At 41.4% G+C, this 22,324-nt stretch overlaps 1 protein-coding gene across 3 annotated transcripts in view; it reads right to left on the reverse strand.

Moving 5' to 3' along the window:
• CHD6 (chromodomain helicase DNA binding protein 6) overlaps positions 1 to 22,324 on the reverse strand; it is a 2,211,516-nt gene that overhangs the window by 49,550 nt on the left and 2,139,642 nt on the right. The window lies entirely within an intron of this gene.

The following is a 22,324-nucleotide window of genomic DNA, read 5'->3' on the forward strand; positions in this document are numbered from 1 at the left end:
TCTTTTCCAATTAAATAAGATTCACAGGCAAGTCCAAAATGCTTGTTGTTGGATCACATTAAAATAAATTTTGCAAGAATATAAATTGCTCAGCTAAGCAGTTGAAACAACTGCTCTTTTAAGCACATTGCCAACCTGCTCTTTTCATTTAAACACCTTGATTGAATTATCACTTAAGACATAAGTAAGCATACATTAACAGAAAAGAAAAGAAAATATTAACATTCTTCCATTTACAGACATATATCACATATCCTTTCTTTCTTTGTAGCTATCAACAGTCCAGCATTATATCAAGTGCTGAATTATTAATCCTCAATCCACCTTCTCAACATTATTCTGCATGTAGTGTTCCCACAATTTCCATTTACTATGTAATTTACTCCTCCCCTTTTCAAAGATCCCTTTTAGACTTTGGTTTCTGTTTTCTAGAAACTGCTTTCTTGGCAGCCAACAGTATTAATCATCATAAGTTACTTTATGAATATAATATTCTGCATGGTTGTTACCATTTTACTTAAGGATCTGCATCCAAAATCCCACTTTTATTTCTTGAACTCCCCCCACACTTGCTTCAACATCATCCCTTTCCATTCTGAATTATAACCACCTGCTTGGGGTCTATATTACAATGCCGAAACAGCTAAACACCGAACGCCGTTTCAGCGACACACAAAGAGTGAACTATAAGTTACGCGAATGGCCAGATCACCAATTTTTTTCCTAGGGGGGAAAAAATTGGTAGGCCAACCAGACGCGACACACCAGCTCAAACATTACAAAGTGGAGGGCTTCTCCCCCCACCCCCCCAATGTGGGCTGTGCCCCCCCTAACTAAATATACCAACTCCAAGATCGCACTACAGTGGGGAAAAGGGCTAATTCACGGCGACTGCCAAGAGATTTTTTTCCCTAGGAAAAAAAAACGGTGATCTGGCAGTTCGCTTAACTTGTAGTTTGCTCTTTGTGTGTTGCTGAAACGGCATTCAGTGTTTAGCCATTTTGGCATCGTAATATAGACCCCCTGCTTTTGTTATGTACATGAGCCTTAGCTGTGTGGCTCTAAAATAACCATTCAAATCAGATAATTCTAAACCACCTTGTTCCACTGGAAGGATCAGCTTATCCCACTAAACTCTTGCCCTCTTCCCCCAGAAAAAAAAATTCCTTCAATTCTTTACTACTTATTGTATACAACTTCTCCTCTGGTTGATAAAAATATGCTTGATCCGTATATAAAACATAAAGGGACTAAAAAAATGTCACGGTTTCTATCTCACTATCCAAATACATAAACTACAGCTTTAATTTTCTCAGTTTTGTATTATTTTGTGCTTTGTTTTGTCTCTTCTCACATATCCTTAGCTGCCAAAACAGAGCAGAATCCTTTTTTAATCCATACTCCTAAAAACTTCATCTTATCGTTTTCCCATAAATGTGGGCATTACAGAACTAATTCATGTGTGGGTACATAATTTACGACTGCAGCCTTTTTTTATTTTTATCTTCAATAATTTTATATCCTGAAAAGACTTGAAATCAGTTCAAATGTTCCATAACACTTAGATATCCCTTTCTGGATTTATCAGGTATAAAATTTAATCTGCAAATAAAGTCAATTTTTCTTGATTACCACGTAATTATATCCTTGAACTTAAGAATCCCTTATTTTCTTTGCCAGTGGTTCTAAATATTAAGCAAATAAAGGGGAAAGAGTGTGCATCCCTGCTTGATTCCTCTGCTCATATGCGACTTATTATCAGAGAAGAACCCTCCCAATTTAATTCTTTCCTCAAATCAATCATATATCCTCCTAACTAACCTTATTACTGTATAAGGAAGGGACTTCCAAGATGGCTGTACACTGAATAACAGTTTAATCTGATGTTGTCCTTTTCATTCTTCCTCACTGATGGTTACGGATCCAACCCTTGGGTCTGATTTGGCTGCATTCACAAGACTTAAGATCAGAATCTCAAGCTCTTCCCTCTACCCATAATGCCCTATTCCATCCCCAACTCCTCAGGTCTTGTCTGCCGCCACTGCAACGGGACGCAATTCTGCGTGTAATTTTCTGGTTATTTACTGCCTTTTTCCTGTTATAATATTTCTTCTTTACTCCTCCCATTAACATTCAGTTTTCACAGTCATTGGGGACCTTTTCCTTAGTCTCTTTCGGCACTTTCTATAACCTTACTTTATTATTACTGTTATTATTGTTTAAAAAAATGTATCACAACAGGTTTGTGGCACTGTAATTTGTACAGTGTTATAGTTCTTGCAGTTAGCTTTGCATCTTTTCTGTTGCAGTCATGTCTGAAAAACCAACTGGGTTTTAAAGATGCACTTCTTGTACGCACAAGATCACCAGTCTGGATGACCATAAGAAGTGCATCTATCGCTTAGGGCCAGAACACTTAAAATCATGTGTGAGGTTGTGCTTTGTTTAATCCACAAGCCCTTTCAGACCACCACAACAAGTTAATCCTTAAGGGTCTGCTACCGGCTTCTTCCGCTTTCTCTCCTGGGGCTCAAACCTCTTCGAAAGCTCATGGCTCCAGAGAGTCAAAAAAATGGGCCCTACCTGTATCTCAGAGGGCTTTATCTGAGCTAGCTGAAAAGCTTAAAAAGGCTTCAGATCTGACACCTTTGGATCCGAAGAATGTTATGCCTCCTTTGGATCCACAAGACTCTTTGGATCAGACGAAGGTGATCACCTTGCCAGTTCACCTTTACCTTCCACATCCACATCAGCCATGGATGCCAGACTTTTGGATCTGACGGTTAAGAGCAGATCACCGTATTTGGCAATACAACCAGTTTCCCCATCTATGCCTTCAAGACTATTCCAGACACCAACCAAGCATTCTAGGCCTGCTTCCTCAGCTTCATCTAGGTCCTGTAGGAGCTTGACAGAGGTCAACATGGACACGATGATGTGGAAATTCCTCAAGGCTCAGATCCAGATGGGGATCTTGCCAACTCTGTCCCCTCTTGGATTTACGAGTGCACCTGCCAACCCATACATTCTCTTTCTCCGATCCGACCAGTGGTCTCGGAGTCCAAGGATCCAAGATACCTGAAAAAGTCAGCAAGGCATCCAAGGAAGCCCTCTTCCTCAACTCCGATGGTTTCCCTGACCAGCCCTGCTCCAATACTGCTGGATCAGAGTGGGTCTCGAATCTGGGAAGTCGGCACTGGGTCTGGGGAGTTAGGTTCGGCTCAGACACTGTCGGATCCATCCCTTCCCCTTGGTGCCTTGGCCTTCAGCAGCTTGGGTCCGATTCACTCAGGACGGCATGGATGTGGTTCGCCTTGACCTCCCATCCTCGGCTACCTTGGCTCCAAGGAGAGAGGCAGAGGTTTCACCAGGACCTCCAGGTGGTAGACAGGCCTTCTCTTTACATAGAGATCCGTCCTCTCACATCTCGGATCCTACCCCTTGCCCATCATCAGGTCCGAGAGATGAGCCCATCATTCCTGCTCCTCTAGGTCAGCCTACACTGGGAGGCCTCTGTAATCATTCCCCAGAGGGTTTCCCCATTCTTCTGACACCTCACCCGAACATCCCATGAAGGAGGTACTGCAGAAGAATATGTACAAGAGGAGGCACACAGACTCCCCAGTGGAGTCTCTCAATGAAGACACGCACTTCAATGAGAGAAAAGGATCCCCTTAGTCACCACCTGATGACATCTCCTTTGGTGACATCCTGGAAATCCTTAAGCAGAAGGGTGGCTGGTCTTCCAATTTCCTTATTCTGAGGAGTCGGTGTTTCTGGAGGCTTTTAGGGGAGCCCCATCTAGGTTTTGGGTGACCACTCCCCCAGCGAATGAAGTTACTGACCTAGTTTCCCCGCAGGGCTTGGAAGGAACTGGACACTGTTGAGCCCATCCCTAAACCATTTTCTAGTTCCCCCGACAAAGAGAACTAATTGGAGTAAGGGTGTCCCTGTTGATGCCACAGTTGTGGCAGGAGCCACTAAAAAGGAGCTAGCTGAGCAGAGCCCCTCTGTCCATCCACAAAAATAGCGAGTCCAGAGTGATGGACAAATTTGAAAAGCACATCTACGCCTCAGCCACTTTTGAACTAAGGTCGTTAAATTACCTGGCACATTTTACTCGCCTACAGAAAGATTTGATAATAAAGGAGTTCTCAAACTCTCTCATCAAATCCATGTCTGCAGAGGATCTCAAGAAGGTTTCTTCTCAACTGGCCACTCTTTCGTCCATTGCCAATTCACTGATGAGGCTGATCTCCCATACAGCAGAGGGTACCTCACGAGCAGCCCGTTCAGGCATAGCCATTAGGAGACATACCTGGCTGAGGTTATGCAACTTTGCAGAACCTTTTAAGACGTCTTTTGTTAATGGCCCCTTTGATGGCTCCTCTTTGTTCAGGCCATCAGTGAAACATATGCTTACCCACAGCGAGCAGGAAGGAAAGTCCCTTTCTGCTGTCGGAATCGGGTTTTCCACCCCTCAACGGACATTCTCTAGAAACCAGCGGGGTGAGAAGAAAATGTGGTTTCAGAAATCTAAGGGTCCTTTTCAAGACCCATGTGGGGCCACTTCCTCCAGAGGCAGAGGAAGTTTCAATGGCAGACATTGCCCCAGAGGCAGAGGAGGTCTGCAGAACCAGGGCTTCAGAAACTCCTCCTTTGATCAAGCCCCATCAGTGCACCTGAAGCGCTTCCCGACTGTCCATCTCTTGAGGCAGTTGGGGGTCGTGTTGCCCTGCACCTGGACGCCTGGACAAATACAACAAACAATGCATGGGTGCTAAGCATAATATCCAGAGGTTACTACATTCCCTTTCCCCTTCCACCTCCTATCACAAGGAAGAAACTCCCTGTTAAACCCAGTCAGAAGTAGAACGCAGTTCAAGAGGTTAAAAAGCTGCTACAAAAAAAAAAAAAAAAACAGTCATCCAGGAGGTCCCACCTAAATACATGGGAGTAAGGTCCGAATCCTGCTTCTTTTTGGTGCCAAAGAAAACAGGGGACCTAAGACCAATTTTGGATCTAAGCAGTCTGAATCAGTATGTAAAGAAGTCAAAGTTCTGAATGTTTATGGTTCAGTCCATTCTGCGTCTTCTGTACCAGCATGATCAGATGTGTTCTACAGATCTCCAGGATGCGTCTGATCACATCAAAATAGACAGGCGCTCCAGGAGATGTGTGCTTTTGGCTGGGGGCCAATCATTACCAATTCAGAGCACTGTCCTTTGGACTCACTACAACCCCCCAGGGTGTTCACCAAATGCATGGCAGTCATGGCAACTCACTTGAGGCTCAAAGGATTCCAGGTGTTTCCCTATCTCAAAGATTAGCTCCTCACCGCTCCAACCAGGCATCAACTTTTACAAGCCAGAGATTACTTGCTTCAGATCTCCAACTCCCTAGGCATCACAACAAATCTTGCCAAACTGAAGCAGAGTCCTGGATACTACAACTCAAGTGGCTTCATTACCTCTTCACTGGATCACATCTCTGAGAAATCACGTGTGGAGCTTACTGTCTCATCCGTCCCCTCCAGCAAAACTAGTATTACAAACTCTTGGATCAATGTCAGCGTTAATTATTCTACTCCCTCTAGCAAGACTCTTCATGCGAATCCTCCAATGGACCTTAGCGGTACAATGGTCTAGTCTTTACCAGCCTCTTTCTGTTCCCATCAAACTCACTTCAATTTGCAAATGTCATATTCAAATGTGGATACAGTCAGATAATCTATTTTTGGGCAGACCATTCTCTCTTCCTCCCCCAAGAGCCACAGTGACCACCGACGATTCCCAACTGGGGTGGGGGTGGGGCATTTTGAGGGCAAGATAGTCCAAGGCATGTGGTCCTCCTTGGAGACCAAGTTGCATATCAATGTCCTAGAGATGAGAGCAGTCCTTCCAATGCTGCAAGCCTCTCAGGACGTTCGCCCTTCCGAGGGACTACTGCAATTCACACATTCATGTCAGTAGTCTGGTACATCAAGAAACAAGAAGGAACCCACTCCTACCCTTGTGCAGAGAGGCCATGAGGGTCTGGGAATGGGCGATCTCTTCAGACCGCTTTATTGTAATGCACATACCAGGGAAAAACCAACATGCTGGCCAACAGACTCAACAGGTCCATTCCGATTCCTCATGAGTTGTTCCTCAGTTAATCAGTAGCGAACATGATTTTCATCCACAGGGGCCAGGCTTGCTGTGATCTTTTTGCCTCTCCCCTCAACAAGTGCAGCAAGTACTTTGCCCTGATTCCTGCTCTGGGGTAGTCAAAGAGCGATGCTCTGATTCATGATTGGCCCCCAGGTCTCCGCTATGCCTACACCCCCCTTCCACTGATCCCGAAGCTTCTACAGAAAGCAACCAGACTGAAGAGCTCAGTCATCCTCATTGCCCCCCTCTAGCCTCGACAGGTATGATTCTCCTTCCTTTGGTCTCGCCTCAAATACACTCCATGGATACTAGCGTCCAGTCAGGATCTCATCTCGTCCATCAGAAGTTCACCATCCCAATCTCATGTCCTCAAGCTGACCACGTGGGTTCTCCATTTACAGTGATAGTAAGATGGTCCAGGCTCACTTCTACAGTTCGTGATATTATCTTGGGCTCCCAGAAGGCCTCCACCAAGAAAGTCTACAGAAGCCAATGGGAAAGGTTCTCTACATGGGTTCTCCATTTATAGTGATAGTAAGATGGGCCATGCTCACTTCTACAGTTCGTGATATTATCTTGGGCTCCCAGAATGCCTCCACCAAGAAAGTCTACAGAAGCAAATGGGAAAGGTTCTCAACATGGGCTTCTAAAGAGAATATAGATCTTTTCTCAACTCCTACTTTGGCCGTCCTTCTTTTCCTCACTACTCTTTTTTAAGGAAGGAGCTAGTTTTTCTACTATTAAATTTTAGGTAGCATATCCAACTTCCACTCTGGAAACGAATCCCTTTCTTTGTCAACTTCCAAATTACGTAACGCTTTGAAAGGAATTTTTCTTCTCAGACCAAAATAAAGGATCCCTCTTCACTATGGGACCTCACAGTAGTCCTCCAGGGGTTGATTCACAAACCCTTTGAACAGGCAAACAATTGCGACATGAAGTTTCTTTCTTGGAAAACTATCTTTCTGGCAGCTATCATTTCAGCAAAAAGAAATTCTGAGCTCCAGGCCTTATCGGCTAGGCCTCTTTACATTATTTTTCATAAAGATAGGGTGTCTCTATGAACCAACCCTTCTTTTATGCTTAAAGCAGCCATGGAGACCAACATTAATCAATCCATTCAATTGCAACTCTTCCTTCTGAACTTTATTAATAAGGGCGAATATATGTTGCGCTTTCTCAATGTTCATAGACAACTATGTTTTTATCTTCGCAGAACAAAACAGTACAGGCAGTTTGATCAGCTGTTTGTATCTTAGGTCAAGCAGCTTCCAAAATTACTCTGGCCAAATAGATTACTGACTGTATTTTGCTGATTTATTCTCAAAAAGGTTTGGAATTGCCTCTTCCCCCTACAGCCCAGTCCACTAGATCTATGGCTTTTGTCTAGAATTTCAGTTGATATCTGTGCTGCAGCAACTTGGTGAAAACATTCATATCTTTGTTACACATTAAAATTGGACACTGTCTCCAGAAGCACAGCTTCTTCTGTTTCTACAGTGCTCCAGCATGTCCTTCCTTGATGGCCTCCCAAGAGTTATGTAGTTGTGGACTCTGACCCAGCATTGAGGAAGAATGAAAAGGACAGACTTAAAAGGTATGTACTTATCATAACTTGGCATCTGTGTTGTCCATTTTCATTCTTCCTCACCCTGCTTCCCAGCCATCCCCCGGTCTTGTCACTCCTAGAAGGATCTTTGGATGTTTTTGGAATACTAACATTCAGGTTTGAGCCTCAGTCTTTCTTATGTCTGTTCTGTCTCTATTACTCAGTAGGCAGTAAATTCGATTTGAGGAGTTGGGGATGGAATAGGGTATTATGGGTAGAGGGAGGAGCTCGAGACTTGGACCCTAAGTCTTGTGAATGCGGGTGAATTGGATCCAAGAGTCGGATTTGTAACCTATCAGTTAGGAAGAATGAAAGTGGACAACAGAGATCCTAAGTTATGGTAGGTACATAACTTTTAAATTTCAGCTCTCCCAGTGTGAACAAAGAAAAGAGAGAGAGTGACTTTGTCTTTTTCGGTAAATTTCAGTTACTGGCTATTAAGTGCCCTGCCTGAATGCCAACAAAAAAGAAATTTAGAGAATCTGAAAGAAAATCAACCACAAAAAGTGAGGAGAAAACACTGGCTGGGAAGAATCCTGCAGCTGTTCAGCAAAAAAACAGTTCAAGCTCCAGCTTTGGTACAAAACATGATTCCTAGTACTCTGGGAGGAAAAACTAAGTTAAATGTGTTTAGAGCTAATTAAAATAAATGAAATACTGAAGGAGTATATCAACTCAAATAACAAAAGGCTGGAAAAAAAAACTGAAAAAACTTTAAACAGCTATTTTTGGATGAGCTGATAAAACTGCAAAAATAGAAGTTATGTACTTACCATAACTTGCTATCTATGTTGTCTAATTTCATTACGCCTCACTACTGAGACTACAGATCTAAACTCAGATCTGACTCAGACGTTTCTCAAGACTGATGATCTGAGCCTCAAGCTCCTCCCCCTCCCATAATGCCCTGCTCCTTCCCTAACCCATCAGACTGTGTTTGCTGTCCTCTTAAAGGTAATTTAGATCTTTACCAATGGGAACCAAAAGATATACAACCACAATGGTGCTCAAACTAGGAACTTATGTATTCCTATATTCTCTCGAACACTCAGGATGGGGGATGGCTGGGTGGGGTTGGAGGCATAATGAAACTAGACAACAAAAAGGGCAAGTTATGGCAAGTACATAACTTCTAATCTGATGTTGTCCATTTCATTATACCTCACTACTGGGTCAGAATCCCTAGCTACGTGAACCCTGGGTAGCCCCCAAGGAAGCATATGCCTGAGCACCATAGAGCCAAAGGATGCTTTGTTTCTAGAGAAAATGTCCAACTTATAATGACAAAGTTGCTGGTGCACAAATTTCATCAACAGTCATGCAGCCGATGCCATTGCATCAGTTTTTCTTGCCCCAGATGTCAGGTGCCCCCCTAATGGGGAGCAATTAAATATAAATATGCAAGGTTATACCTCCAACAATAAAGCAAATACACCAAAAAGCTTTTAAGCATAGTAAAAGAGAATAGAGGTATAGCCAAAAGAAGTCAGGGGGCTGTAGAGAGGGTAACCAGGACTGCAACAGTGAAAACACTCGAACATCTACATTTATGGTAAGTGTACACAAGTGTACTATGTTCTTCGTGTTTCACTGTTGCAGCTTTGGATCTAGGGGGCCTGTCTCTGTCTTTATCTTTGCGTTTTTTCGGAATGTCGGTAGTCAGATTGCTTACCAAAGACATATCTGGATAATTGAACCGAGTACCAAAATATTTAGAAGCGTAAATATACCAACGACGAATTTAAATAAGGCAGAAAACCAACAGCGAGGTAGGTCATGGTCAGGGCCTAGGCAAGGAATGCAGTATGAATGAAAATCTTTACGAGGTATTTGCTTTCCACAAGAAATACAATTATTGACATTTACTGACATCGGTTTAGAGCAAGAAAAAGTTACCACAACGGGGTACTTAGCTTTAGTTGAAGACTTCGGTTCTGAAACTCTAAAATGAAAATTTCAGGATTCGGCCGACTGGCACTTGCGAAATGCTACTGCTTTAGGCACCGCACGGCAAGAAAGATTGATGTAATGGCGTCGGCTGCATGCTTTATACCCCTGACTACCTGATGTCATGGAAGATGAGACAGCAACCGACGCAGGACCCAAGACTTTGATAATCAAGCCGAATGAGGGCTACTGCAAGCAGATAACCCAAATGTGAAGACTGCAATAGTGAAACATGAAGAACATCTGGGAGGACGAAGGGAAAAGGGAATATAGTAAGCTCTGGAAATTAAATTTAACACCCGGATGTCATTTGTTATATTTGCCCAGGCATCCGGGTTTAAGGATAGTCTGCCACGACTGCCTCCAGAGTAGGTTAGCTGGGCAACACTTCAGGAGAACTGGTAGGGCCTGTCAGAGAAAGGTTCTTCACCTCCCTAGTTCTGTGGACCCCTCTCCCTCTGGGGCAGTGTCTACCATTAAATCCTCTTCCTCTGCATCTAGAACAGGATTCATCTTACGAGTCAGGGAAAGATCCCTGGGATTTATGGAACCACATCTCCTTCTTCCCACTCCGTTGGTTCCTAGAAAAGGTCTGTTAAGGGGGAAGAAAATCTGATCACTATGGCAGACAAAATCTTTCCCTCCTACTCTCTATGGGTAAGTTTCTTTAACAAGGAGGAACCATCAAAGGGGGCATTTATGAATGACGCCTTAAAGGGGTCCGCAAACCCGCAATGCCTCATCCAGGCATGTCTCCTAAGGGCTATGCCTGAATTGGCCACTTGACAGGTTCCTTCTGTAGAGTGAGAAATTAACTTTGAGGAATTACCAATGGATTACATAGTGGTCAGTTGGGAAGCTACCTTCTTAGGGTCCTCCTCAAACAATGACTCTGTCAAACAGTTGGTGAGCTCCTTGACCAGATCCCTCAGGAGACGCATAAAATCTGCCAAATAATTTAATGCTGTCAGTGTAAAGATGGCTCAGGCATGCACACACTTCCCATGCCAGTCCAAAGCCAGACGCACTTTGTTCAGGGATGAACAGAGGAGCTCTGTTTGGCTAGCTCCTTCTTAGTGGCTGCCGACCCCAAAATAGCCTCAACCGGGACACCTTTCCTCCAGTATGGGCGATCACTAGGGGGACTGAGATATTTGTCTGTGCACTTAGGGATGGGGCTGCACTGTGTCTGGCTCCTTCCACGTCTGGCGTGCGATTAGGTCAATGAGCTCAAAAGCCAGTGGGATTACCCACAACATAGATGATTCCAGCCCAACGGCCTCCAGAAACACAGACTCCTCTGAGGAAAGAGGTTGGGATGACCAGCCACCCTTTTGTTTCAGTATTTCCAAAATATCCCAGAAGGAGATGTCATCAGGTGAAGATCTGGGGGACCTTTCCGCTTCATCTAAGTCAGTGTCCTCTGTCAACAATCCAGAAGGAAGTCTAGGTGCTTCCTCTTGCACTGTCTCTTCCAATGAACCTCCCCCGCAGGATACTCAGGGCAGGACTCGGTAGACAGGGGGACCCCTTTCTGGGTGTAGGATGGAGGGTCTCCTGGAGGGGCTGACTACAGACAGGATGGATGGGTACAAAGCTCGGATCAGGGGGAGATGGGGTAGGATCTGGGGGATGAGGGGCCAATTTTCACAGTCTGGAGAAAGCCTTCTCTGCCACCTGAAAGGCAGATGAACCCAGAGAAGCCAGTCCCCTCTTCCTCGGAGCTGGTGCTAACAAGGGAGAGAAGGAGGAAGCTATCCTACATCCAATGCCTCCAGAAAGCACCGGGCCCAAACTGTCACGGGGCAAAGCACCTAGGGGCAGGGATGGCTCCGAAAGAGTTGGAGCCAAGACCAATCCCAATGTGTTGGCGCCGATGTCTCAAGACTGGGACCCACTCTTCTCCGAAGACATTGGAGCTGAGCTGGTCTAGGACACTGCCGTGACAAGTTCTATGCTCCAATTATGGCCCACTTGGGAAAACCAAACCCTGAAGTTACGAAACCGGAGGTTGGATTGGAAGAGGAGATTGGAGCTCTCATGGATCCCACATTGGTCAGAGATGGCAAAATCCCCAACTGAATCTGGACTTTAAGAAAACTCCACATCATCCATGTCATTGTGACAGCCAAGAGGATCTCGATAAGGCTGAAGAGTGGGTGGACTTGACTGGAGATATACTGGTCCGAGTGGTCGGGACTGGAGAGGGAGATTTGCTGTGATGTGGAGTATGATTCCAGGGCCTTTGATCAGACTGCTTATGGCTCAAGGAGGGTTCGTTCAGAGATGGTGAATTTTGGATCTGTATCACATCCGTAGGGCGAGGCACTACTCGGACCCGAAGGCTGAGGATCCCACAGTGTTTGAGTCTTTGCAGGAGCAGACCTTGTTGGATCCGATGAACTTCTCAGATCCGAAGAGGCATGATAACTGGAAGGATCTGAAGTCAAAGGATCCGAAAATTGTTGACGCTTCTCAGGCACCGAAGATGTGGCCCCCAAGGATGCAGAGGCGGCATGCTTCTTAGGCTCTTTAGTAGCAGGAGTTTGAGCTTCATAGGTTAGTAGGAGATTTCTCAAAATTAGCTCATTGCAATGATTGGTGAGGGCATGGGAATTGAAGGCAGCACAGAGGTCACATTAGACCTCCAGATGCCCCAGCCTAAGACAGTATACACATCTCTTGTGGGCATCTGATTGAGGAATCTTATGCCCACAAGAGGTGCATCTTTAGAACTCAGTAGACTTTTCAGACATGCTAAAAAGAAGCTTACCACGTGCACACCCATGCACACAAATGACAACCCAAAGAAATAAAGGTTAACTACGAAATGCAAAAATATCGGATGGAAGAAACACTAAGAAAATACCCAAAAAGCACTTAACCATAGCCGAAGCTGCAGAATTGCGTCTGAGCTGAAAGGCAGCAAACGAGATCTGAGGGGTTAGGGAAGGAGGTGCGCATTATGGGAAGGGAGGAGCTTGAGGCTTGGACTGTAAATCTTGAGAAGTGGCAGAGTTGGATCAGAGGTCAGATCCGTAAACCCAGTAGTAAGGTACAATGAAATGGACAACATCAGATTTTGAGGTTGAAATGAAGAAAAGGCTGTTTGAGTACAAGACTGCTTAAGGAGTGATGTTATAAAAAATGGTAGAATTAGAAGACAAAGCAACTAGGGAAAACCTGCGATTATCTGCTGTACCAGATAAACTGAAAGGAATAGAGAAGGCGACATTGACTGGTAACCAACATTCACGAACTAAAAAGAACAGTCAAATACAATACAGTGGAAACCAAAAATAAGATCCAATGAAGTATCGACAGAAGAAAGCGTTTTTACAGGTTATTTACTGCGATAAGTGGTTGTTAATATTAATAAACTAATATAAGATTATATAAAATTTTGTTTTTGTTTCTTACTACTTTGTATTTGACTGGAAAGTACAGGCTGTATTAATATAATGAAATCACAAATAAGCAACTGGACTGGTATCTCACAGCAAGAGTTGTTAAATGAAAGGGCACTGTGATTATGTTCCAAACCTGGCCATGAGAAAGCAGACAAGACATCAAACTGTAAAGTTGCAATCCCACCACCTAGTTGATTCTGACAAAATTATGGCAGGACAAAGTACTAAAGGTTGGAGACCATAGATTATTTGTGGAAAATGATTACTCACTGTACACAAGGCAGAAGAGGAGCACATTTATTCCAGAAATTGGGTAATGTTGAGAGGCAAGTGTGAGAATCAAGCTGCTATATCTGGTTATCTTTAGAATTTTTTTTCCTGGAGAATCAAAGTCATTTTTTGATACTGAACATGCTAAGAACAAAATGCAAAAGTCTGTCCAACAAAAAGTGAGCTATCAATCAGAAGGGGACTCTGCTTCTCATTCTTCCTATAATAAATTCATACAGAGACTTTGCCAGTGAAATATTTTCTAATGTTCCAAAGGAAACTGCTTGATAGACAAAGAAAAGTGCAAGAGCTGACTAGACGAACCAGGAGTACAATGGAAATTAACCAGATAATGGAGTTGGGAAATGGAGATCAACAGAAAGAAACCAGCAACAAGGAAATTAATAAATATGGGATTACAAAGCATCAAAGAAGAAAACTTGGAAATTGGACTTTCTTGACTTTGTTGAACTTGTAGGTACTCCTGTGTGTTATTAATGTCTGGAAGAACATTACGGTGAGGGGAAGAGGAAGGAAAGAAGTAAACAATTTTTGTTAATAGTAGCTTTCATAAAACATGACATGTACTACATGTTATATAAGAAAGCATTTTCAGTTATTTTTGCTTTATAGCGATACTAAAGTAAACAGGTGCCCCCATTTTTACCTTCTTTCTTCCTTTCTTCTTTAGTTTTTAGAAATGCAAGCCACTGCAATGTAAAAACAGAAGAAATCTCAGAGAAAAGTATGCACTGATAACAGGTTGTAATCTTGGGCTGTTGAGGTGAGGGACTGGTTTTAAAAGTATACAGATCATGACATAAGTAAAATCAATATACTTTTTCTTTCTTTTGAATATGGAAATAACTGGATCAACACCCTTGGCTTGATATAAATAAAGAAAAGTTTTCCTTTAGCAAATAAATATTCACGGTATAATATGAGAAGCTTGTAGCTGAAAGCAACTGTGTATCTGGTTCTCATGTTTCTATGGAGACAAACTGACAAAAAGAAAATAAAAGCAGAATGCTTTTTACTTTCAGTGGCTAACAGACAACATTTTTGAAAGCATTCAACTTGTTTTCTACATCTGGGAGAAAAATAAAGATAAGACAAAAAAACAAATTACACTTAGTGTAAGTAGAAGCAAAGGGTGTACTATGTGTCTTAGCATGCCTAACCTTAATTATAGGTAAATTAAAGCTTGTGAGTGTAGCCATCAATCGGGTTCAACTGCTCCTATTAGGAGGGTTAAACTTCATTATATGAGAATGTCCATACTTGTTTGTGTGTTTGTATTAAGTTGATAGGTTCTGGGGTTGTTCTAGGGTGTGTGTGTTTTGTTTGAGGGTTTTCATTAAAGCAGAAATTCTTGTTAGATGTGACAGGGGTTCAGATGGATATGACAAGAAACAAATGTATAAAAGATCAAATTGCCAAACATTAACACGTGCATGTAACACAAAAGCTGAAAACAGACATAAAAAAAATCTGTTATACATAACAGAGGTGGGAATGGCAACACTTTCCATATTATATTTGAACGTGAATGGTCTCACAGGTATATACAAGAAAAAAAGAGGAGTAAACTGTATTAACAAATGCATAGTATAAAGAAAGAAGCTATGCTACATGAGATACATTTGAGAAGAAATGAGCATCTGAATTTGATAAATCAAGGACTTCAGGATGGTTATTCAGCGGAATACTGGAACAAAGGAAAAGGGGAGTACTTATATTAATTGCTATAGGAACTCCAATAGTGACAGAAGAGAAAAAAAATTCCAGTTTTGCAGTGGTGAGGAGTTACTGGCAAGGGAGAAGGATTATGCTGGCATGTATTTATATTTTACCTAAAATTGCTACAATGGAGCTTAAGAAAATTCTGGAGGAAATAATCCACTTCAGAAGGGAATATTACTTATAGCTGGGACTGGAATCTGATTTGCAACAGTGAGAATGTATCTAGGGGAAAAAGTAATAAAGGACTGTAGATTTTTGAAGAAAGTTATGAAAATATTTGGTGTGGAAAATGTGACTTCAGTAGTAAGAGCTTGGAAAGAATTTACATACTATTCCCAAGGTAGAAAAACTGGGCTAGGCTAGACAGAATCTATATTTAACAGTACATGTTAACCAAACTATCAAAACCATCAATAAAAAACTAGGGACACCTTACAGAATAAAAGCCTTCCTAACCCCTTCAGCTAAAATTGCCATAGCTCGCTCTCACCTTCTTTCAACCCTTCGGTATGCATCCCCTCTACTCTCAAATTTAAACAAGACTGTCCTTAACAAACTCTCAATCTGCTACAACCACATTGCCAGGTTTGCCACTGGGCTGCCTTTTAGGACACATCATTGCATCAATCTAAATCAGCTTGGTGGCTTGAACTACCCAGCCTAATCCAGTATAACCAACTAATTATGGCCTATAAAATCCTCTATAATCCGGACAATACTCCTGCACTTACAAATATTATCACCCCTATAACAATCCTAGACCGCATCGATCCTCCACTACTAATTCAGACTAGCAAAATTAATAACACAGCCGGTGATTCTCTCTTTGCAAACTCTGTAAGTAGATCCTGGAACTCTCTTCCAGCTGATATTACCTTACTTTCCACCTTAGGTCAATTTAAAACTAGACTCAAACAACATTTGTCACTTAACTGGCTATGTCAATGTATCAAGCCTGGCTAACTCTCTCTAGAATGTGTAAAAATCTGTTAACCAGTTTACTGTGTAATTTAATTTAATCCTGACTTGCGCTCAGGATTAACTGTAACCTGTGGAACTTGTTTAACTTGCTTACTTATGTAATCTCTGTAAATGATCTGTTTGTAATATGTAATGCTGGTATTATGTAATGCTGTATCGGCTTACCCTTGGAGCTTTTCTCCCCGGGCCTCCGCTGAAAATGGACATGCATCCAGTCGGACTATCCCGGTCAACAAATGTAAAATAAATAAAAAAAACGTGCATTTTAATTGAAAATTTTGATTTGCATCCAATAACTATTTCAGATAATGGGTCAATGATAACTGAAATAAAAATGCAGAGTAATGAAATAAAAATGAGACACTAGCACTTCCCTACCTGTCTGTTAAACAGAGAGGAATTTAATGAATGGCTAGTGGAAAATATTCAGGAGTTATTAGGGAAGACAGAAATTTCTTCAGACAATACAGCTAGGAAGTGGGATAAAATGAAAGTCGAGTTTAAAAATAGGGTAGAAATAAAAGAAAAATATATACATATATGGTTAAAAAGTAACAAAAATTATTTAGAAGGATTGACAAAGAATTACGTATTGTAGAATAGGGGGGAATCCCACAGAACAAGAGGAGGCACAACTGCAGAGTACTAAAGAGAAAATAATGGACTACCAGTATAATATACATGAGTTTAGAAAGATTGCTGTTAAGCAACTGTTTTTTGATAAATCCAGAGCACAAAATCTTTTGGCGCACTGGCTCAAGCAACAAGTAGTAGACAGGGTTGTTGCCAAGCATCCTCTTTTCAAACAGATTTCATCAGACAGAAACCTCCCCACTGTGATTTTCACATCCGAGCCTTCATATATCCTCCTAATTAACTCTATTAGTGTGTCAGGGAATGCAAATGCTCCCATTGCCCTTTTCATTAATTCCCAGCTTACTCTGCTGACTGGTTTCTCTGCATCAAGACACATCAAGTATAGTGATATTATCTTACATTCTGCTTCCCTCTAGATCATCACTATTCTATTAATGTTGTCAAATGTTTGTCTTGCTACCAAAATAAAACACACTGACCCAAATCTACCAATTCTGGCAAAACATTTGCCATTCTTTTAGTTAGTACAGACACTTTATAATCACAGTTTGAAATTAAAATGGGTCTATATGAAATTGTGTCTGATAGATCTTTTACCTCTTTGGATAATACAGCCACTACAGCTTTCTTCTAAAATGCTGCAGCTTCCCTTCCTTTTCAAAATAGTATTAAACAAAATCTTCTCAATCATTATCACTTTTTCTCCTTTTAATCTCCAAACATCCACAAGAATGACATCTGTTCTTGGACACTTTCCTGAAGACTGACTGCACATCACCATTTTTATCTCCTCCTATTTTAATTGTTAGTTGGTGAGCATCACCTACTCTAACCTTGGCATAATTAAGGCTTTTCATAAAGAATTCCATTTGTGTACTTTCTTGAATTCCACCTATCTCTGCTTTATTCAAATTTTCATAACATTTCTGAAAGATACCTAATACCACTATAGGATCTCAAGTTATTTTTCCTTTTGTTATATGTTCCCTAAGTTGCTGTTCTAAAAGGTTTTGTGCTCTGGAGGTATTACTGAAAAACAGGTGCTTAACAGCAATCTGTCTATGCTTGTGCATATTATCCAAATACTCCCTTACTTTGTCTTTAGCACTCTGCATTTGCTATCCTTATCATACAATCCTTTAGCCTTTGCCAGACCCTCTAAGTAATTTTTATTACTTCTTAACCATATCTCTTTCTCTTTTATTTCTACTAAATTTTTATGCTCCATTTTCACTTTATTCCACTCACCAGCTATAACTTATTATTATATTTCTATCTTCCCCAGTAACTCTCCAGTAATTTCCACTAATCATTCCTTAAATTCCTCTCTCTTTAGCTTTTTACTTCATTATCCTGCATTTTTTACTTTAGTTTTTACTGATGCATGGTCTGAAATAGTTACTGGATGTTTGTCGAAGCTAAGTTCCTATGAGATACAATTTCTATCTAGTCTAGCCCAGTTATTGCACCTCGGAGAATAATATGTAAATTCTGTACCAGATCCTACTACTGAATTCACATCTTCCATATCAAATGTTTTCATAAATTTCTTCAGAAATGTACCCGCTTCTGTTGTCCTTTCCTGATAAATACTCACTGTGGCAAATCAAGTTCCAGTCTCTACCTGTAACATTCACTACTGAAAGCTGATGATTTCATCCAAAAGTTTCCCAAGCTTCATTACAGCAGTTTTTGGTGGAGTATAAATCCATGAGAGTATAATCCTCTTCCTTGACAATAACCCTTTACTACCACAAATTTACCATTGTCATCTTTTCTTTCCTCTTCCATCATTATTGGAGCCTATCAATTAGTATAATTACTCCCATTTTCATTTGTCCCTGATATTCTGCTGAATATCCATCCTGAAATCCTTTGTCAAATTTACATGCTCATTTCTTTCCAAATGTGTTTCCTGTAGCTTTGCTATTTGCATTCTGCAGTTCTTAATATAACTCCATAATCTTTCCTTTTTGTCTATCTGTAAGGCCATTAACATTCCTTTACAATATGGATACCACAGCCATTATGATAAAAAGCTATTGTTTCCACCTATTATACTTGACAGTTTTTTAAATGTATATTTACGTTTGTGTTAACACACACACTAATGTATAGCAGACAGATCTTTTATACAGTTATTTCTTTCTCCATTTGAACCCATGTCATATTTTTCAAGATTTTTTGTTTTATTGAAAACCTTAAAAGAAAAAAAAAACATTTTCAGAACATCCCTGTGGCCTATTATCTTAGAACAAACACAAAAAGCATGTATATTTCCAAAAGATAAATTTGAACCCTCCAGATAGGTACAACTGCCTCAAACCGAAAGATGCACTCACAGGCATTTTACCTAGCGTAAAACTGCAGTTACTTATGCTGAAATTCAGGTTACAGCCTGCATTACTACTAACACTGATTATTGCTGCTTTTTGTATCTCTATTCTACTCCCAGGTGTGAGAAACAGCTTATATGCTTTCAGAAAACATTAACTTTTAGCCCTAAGGAAAAGTACTTTGGCTATCTTTAAATAAAACTAAATTGTATGCTTTTCTATTAAATGAATTAAAGTATTAAAGCTGCTAGGGAGACTGCCATCTCTTATTCACCTCCCATAATTTCAAACTTCATTTTTCATTGACCTGATTGCCATTATACCTTTACATTTTGCATTTTCCTCAGCAAAGAAGACTCAGAACTCTCAAGAATAATTGCAGACAGCTCTTCTCCATGTACAGTAATCATCAATGGAGATTTGTAAATTTCACTTAGAACAGAAAGCAAAACTGCCTTCAGCAGCAGACCTCTTGACTCCCACTGAAGATCTGCTAATGGGAAAACAAACAAAAAAAACACAAGGGAATACCTTTGCAGATACAACAAACTTGGCCCTTTCATGGTATTCTCCATTAGTTATTTTTCAAGTCCATTTGCTTACAATAAAACACGTGTTCATAGTTTAAGCCAAGATGACTAAACTAGACATTCACTCTTGCAAAAATAAGACAGACTATCTTAATTCTACATATAATATAATACAGGCACCTTTACACCCCACTCCACCCCAGTAAAGACATATAGGACCAATAAGCACTCATTCTTCCAGCAGCCACAAGGATGGGGGTTAGTAGGAGGGTAGTTGATGAATGAAAATGGGCAACACTGATGGAACATTATGGTGAGTGCATAACTTCTTTATCTGATGTTGTCAATTTTCATTCTGTACTCAAATGATGGGACAGAGACCCTAGCTACCTAATTTACAGGGCGGACTCAAGGAAGGATATTCTTGAGCACCATAGAACCAAAACATGCCCTTCCTCTGGAGATGAGATGTAATCTGTAATGAGTAATAAAAGTATGAGGAGTAGCCCAAGTAGCTACTGCACAAATATCATCCATGGACACCCTGGATTGAAAATCTGAGGAAGTTGCCATGGATCTGGTGGAATGGGCTTGAAAAGGTTTTGTCACAGCAATGCCCAATTTGTTATACATAAAGGGAAATGCAATTTATTATCCATCAAGATAGAGTAACTTTGGTAACTGGTTTACCCAATGGTGGTTCTGCACGTGAAGCAAACTATAGGTCAGAATTTGTGACGTTTTTAGTCCTATGTAAGTAAAAATGCAACTGTCTATGAACATCTAATAAATATAATACATATTCTCCTTTGTTAGAAATTTTGAGAAAGAATACTGGCAAATTAATTGATTGATTTATATTGGATTCTGATATCACCTTTGGAAGAAATGACAGGTTGGTACGTAAAGTATGAAAGTTTTGAGTACAATTCTTGGATCTCAGAAATTCGTCTGGACGAGATAATGGCTACTAAGAAAAAGTACAGTTTTGTACCTACCATAAATGTAGATGTTTGAGTGCTAATACAGCTGCAGTAATCACAGATGGGTTCTCTGCCGTCAGGCGGGTCCTCGGTCGGCCGAATTCCAAAGTCTAGGTCCGGCGTCGGTTGTTGTCGCTTTCTCTCCTGACGTCAGTGAGGCCGGGGTATATAAGACACAGCCGACGCCATGTTCTTCAGTCTTTCTTGCCCCAGATGTCAGGTGCCCCCAGAAGGAAGGCAATACATAAATTATATATATATATATATATATATATATATATATATATATATATATATACATACATGCAATGCAAAATAATCCAAAATCAGTAGTTGCAAGCAAATAAACCATAGAAGGATAACCCAGTCAGGTTGTATGAAGCGGGGGTTAGGCCCCATGCCTTTACCAAGTGGGGAAGGAGGGAGGGTAACCTGTACTGCAGCTGTATTAGCACTCGAACATCTACATTTATGGTAGGTACAAAACTGTACTATGTTCATCGTGCATACAGATGCAGTAATCACAGATGGGTAGAGTCCCAAAGCTACGCACAGGGTGGTAGGTACTAGGTGGAACTGGGATGAGCCAGAATGCCCTGCAACACAGCAGTGGCAAAGCCTGCTCTAGTTTTGGAATATAAAGGCAGGTGGTAGTGTTTTGTGAAGGTATGTACAGAACTCCAAGTGGCTGCCTCCAAAATATCTTTGGTAGGAACTCCTCTGAGGAAGGCTGTAGAGGTAGCTGTGGCCCTGGTGGAGTGGGATCTGATGCCTGTGGGAACAGATTTCCCATGATATGAATAACAAAACCGTATGCAGTGGCCTATCCACTTTGAAATTGTCTGCTTGGTAACTGGCTTTCCTTGGACCCCTACAGCATAGGACACAAAAAGTTGTTCTGATTTCCTGAAGGACTTTGTTCTGTCCAAATAATAACGTAGCTGCCTATGGATGTCTAAGGAGTGGAGCAGCCTTTCCCCTTTGTTTTGAGGATTGGGGTAAAAGGTAGGTAAGTGTATGGCTTGGTTTAAAGCTACCCTGGATACCACTTTAGGCATAAATGACGGGTTGGTACGAAGGGAAACCCTGTCCTGATGGAAGATGAGGAAGGGCTGCACCGCCATGAGGGCCTGTAGTTCAGAAACCCTACGAGCTGAAGTGATGGCCAGAAGGAAGGCTGTTTTCCAGGACAAATATTGCAAATCTGTTGAGGCAGCTGGTTCAAAAGGAGGCAATGTTAATTTTTCTAGAATGTAATTAAGATCCCAGGCTGGTATTGGTTGTTTCCTTGATGGTCTTATATTCTTAGCCCCTCTGAGGAACTGTCGTAAGAGTGGGTGAGAAAATAAGGGAGGATCCGTGTTGAATTCTGCAGAAATGGCTGAGGCATGGATTTTTATGGAAGAAAATGAGAGTCCACTGTTCAGCAGCTCAGCTAGATACTGTAATACCTGAGGCAAATTCAGTTTTCTAGGGTCCTGGCCTTTTTTCTCATTCCAAGAGCAAAACCGTTTCCATTTTGCGGAGTAAGCCTTTCTAGTAGATGGCCTTCTGGCCTCCAAAATGACATCCTGCACCTCCTTGGAGAGTAGGGTCTGTTGTGGTGTTAAGGAATTTTCCATGCAGCGAGATTGAGTGTTTTCAGCTGACTGTGAAGCGTTTTGTAGCTGTGCTGAGTCAGCAGAAGAGGCATTAGAGGTAGGGACCAGGGAGGAGTATGTGTTAGGCTCCTCAGGAGCGGATACCAGTGTTGCCTTGGCCAATCT

This window comes from Protopterus annectens, chromosome 12.part0 (genome assembly GCF_019279795.1).
Source record: "Protopterus annectens isolate FY-2018-M chromosome 12.part0, PAN1.0, whole genome shotgun sequence".
NCBI classification, from domain to species: Eukaryota; Metazoa; Chordata; order Ceratodontiformes; family Protopteridae; genus Protopterus; species Protopterus annectens.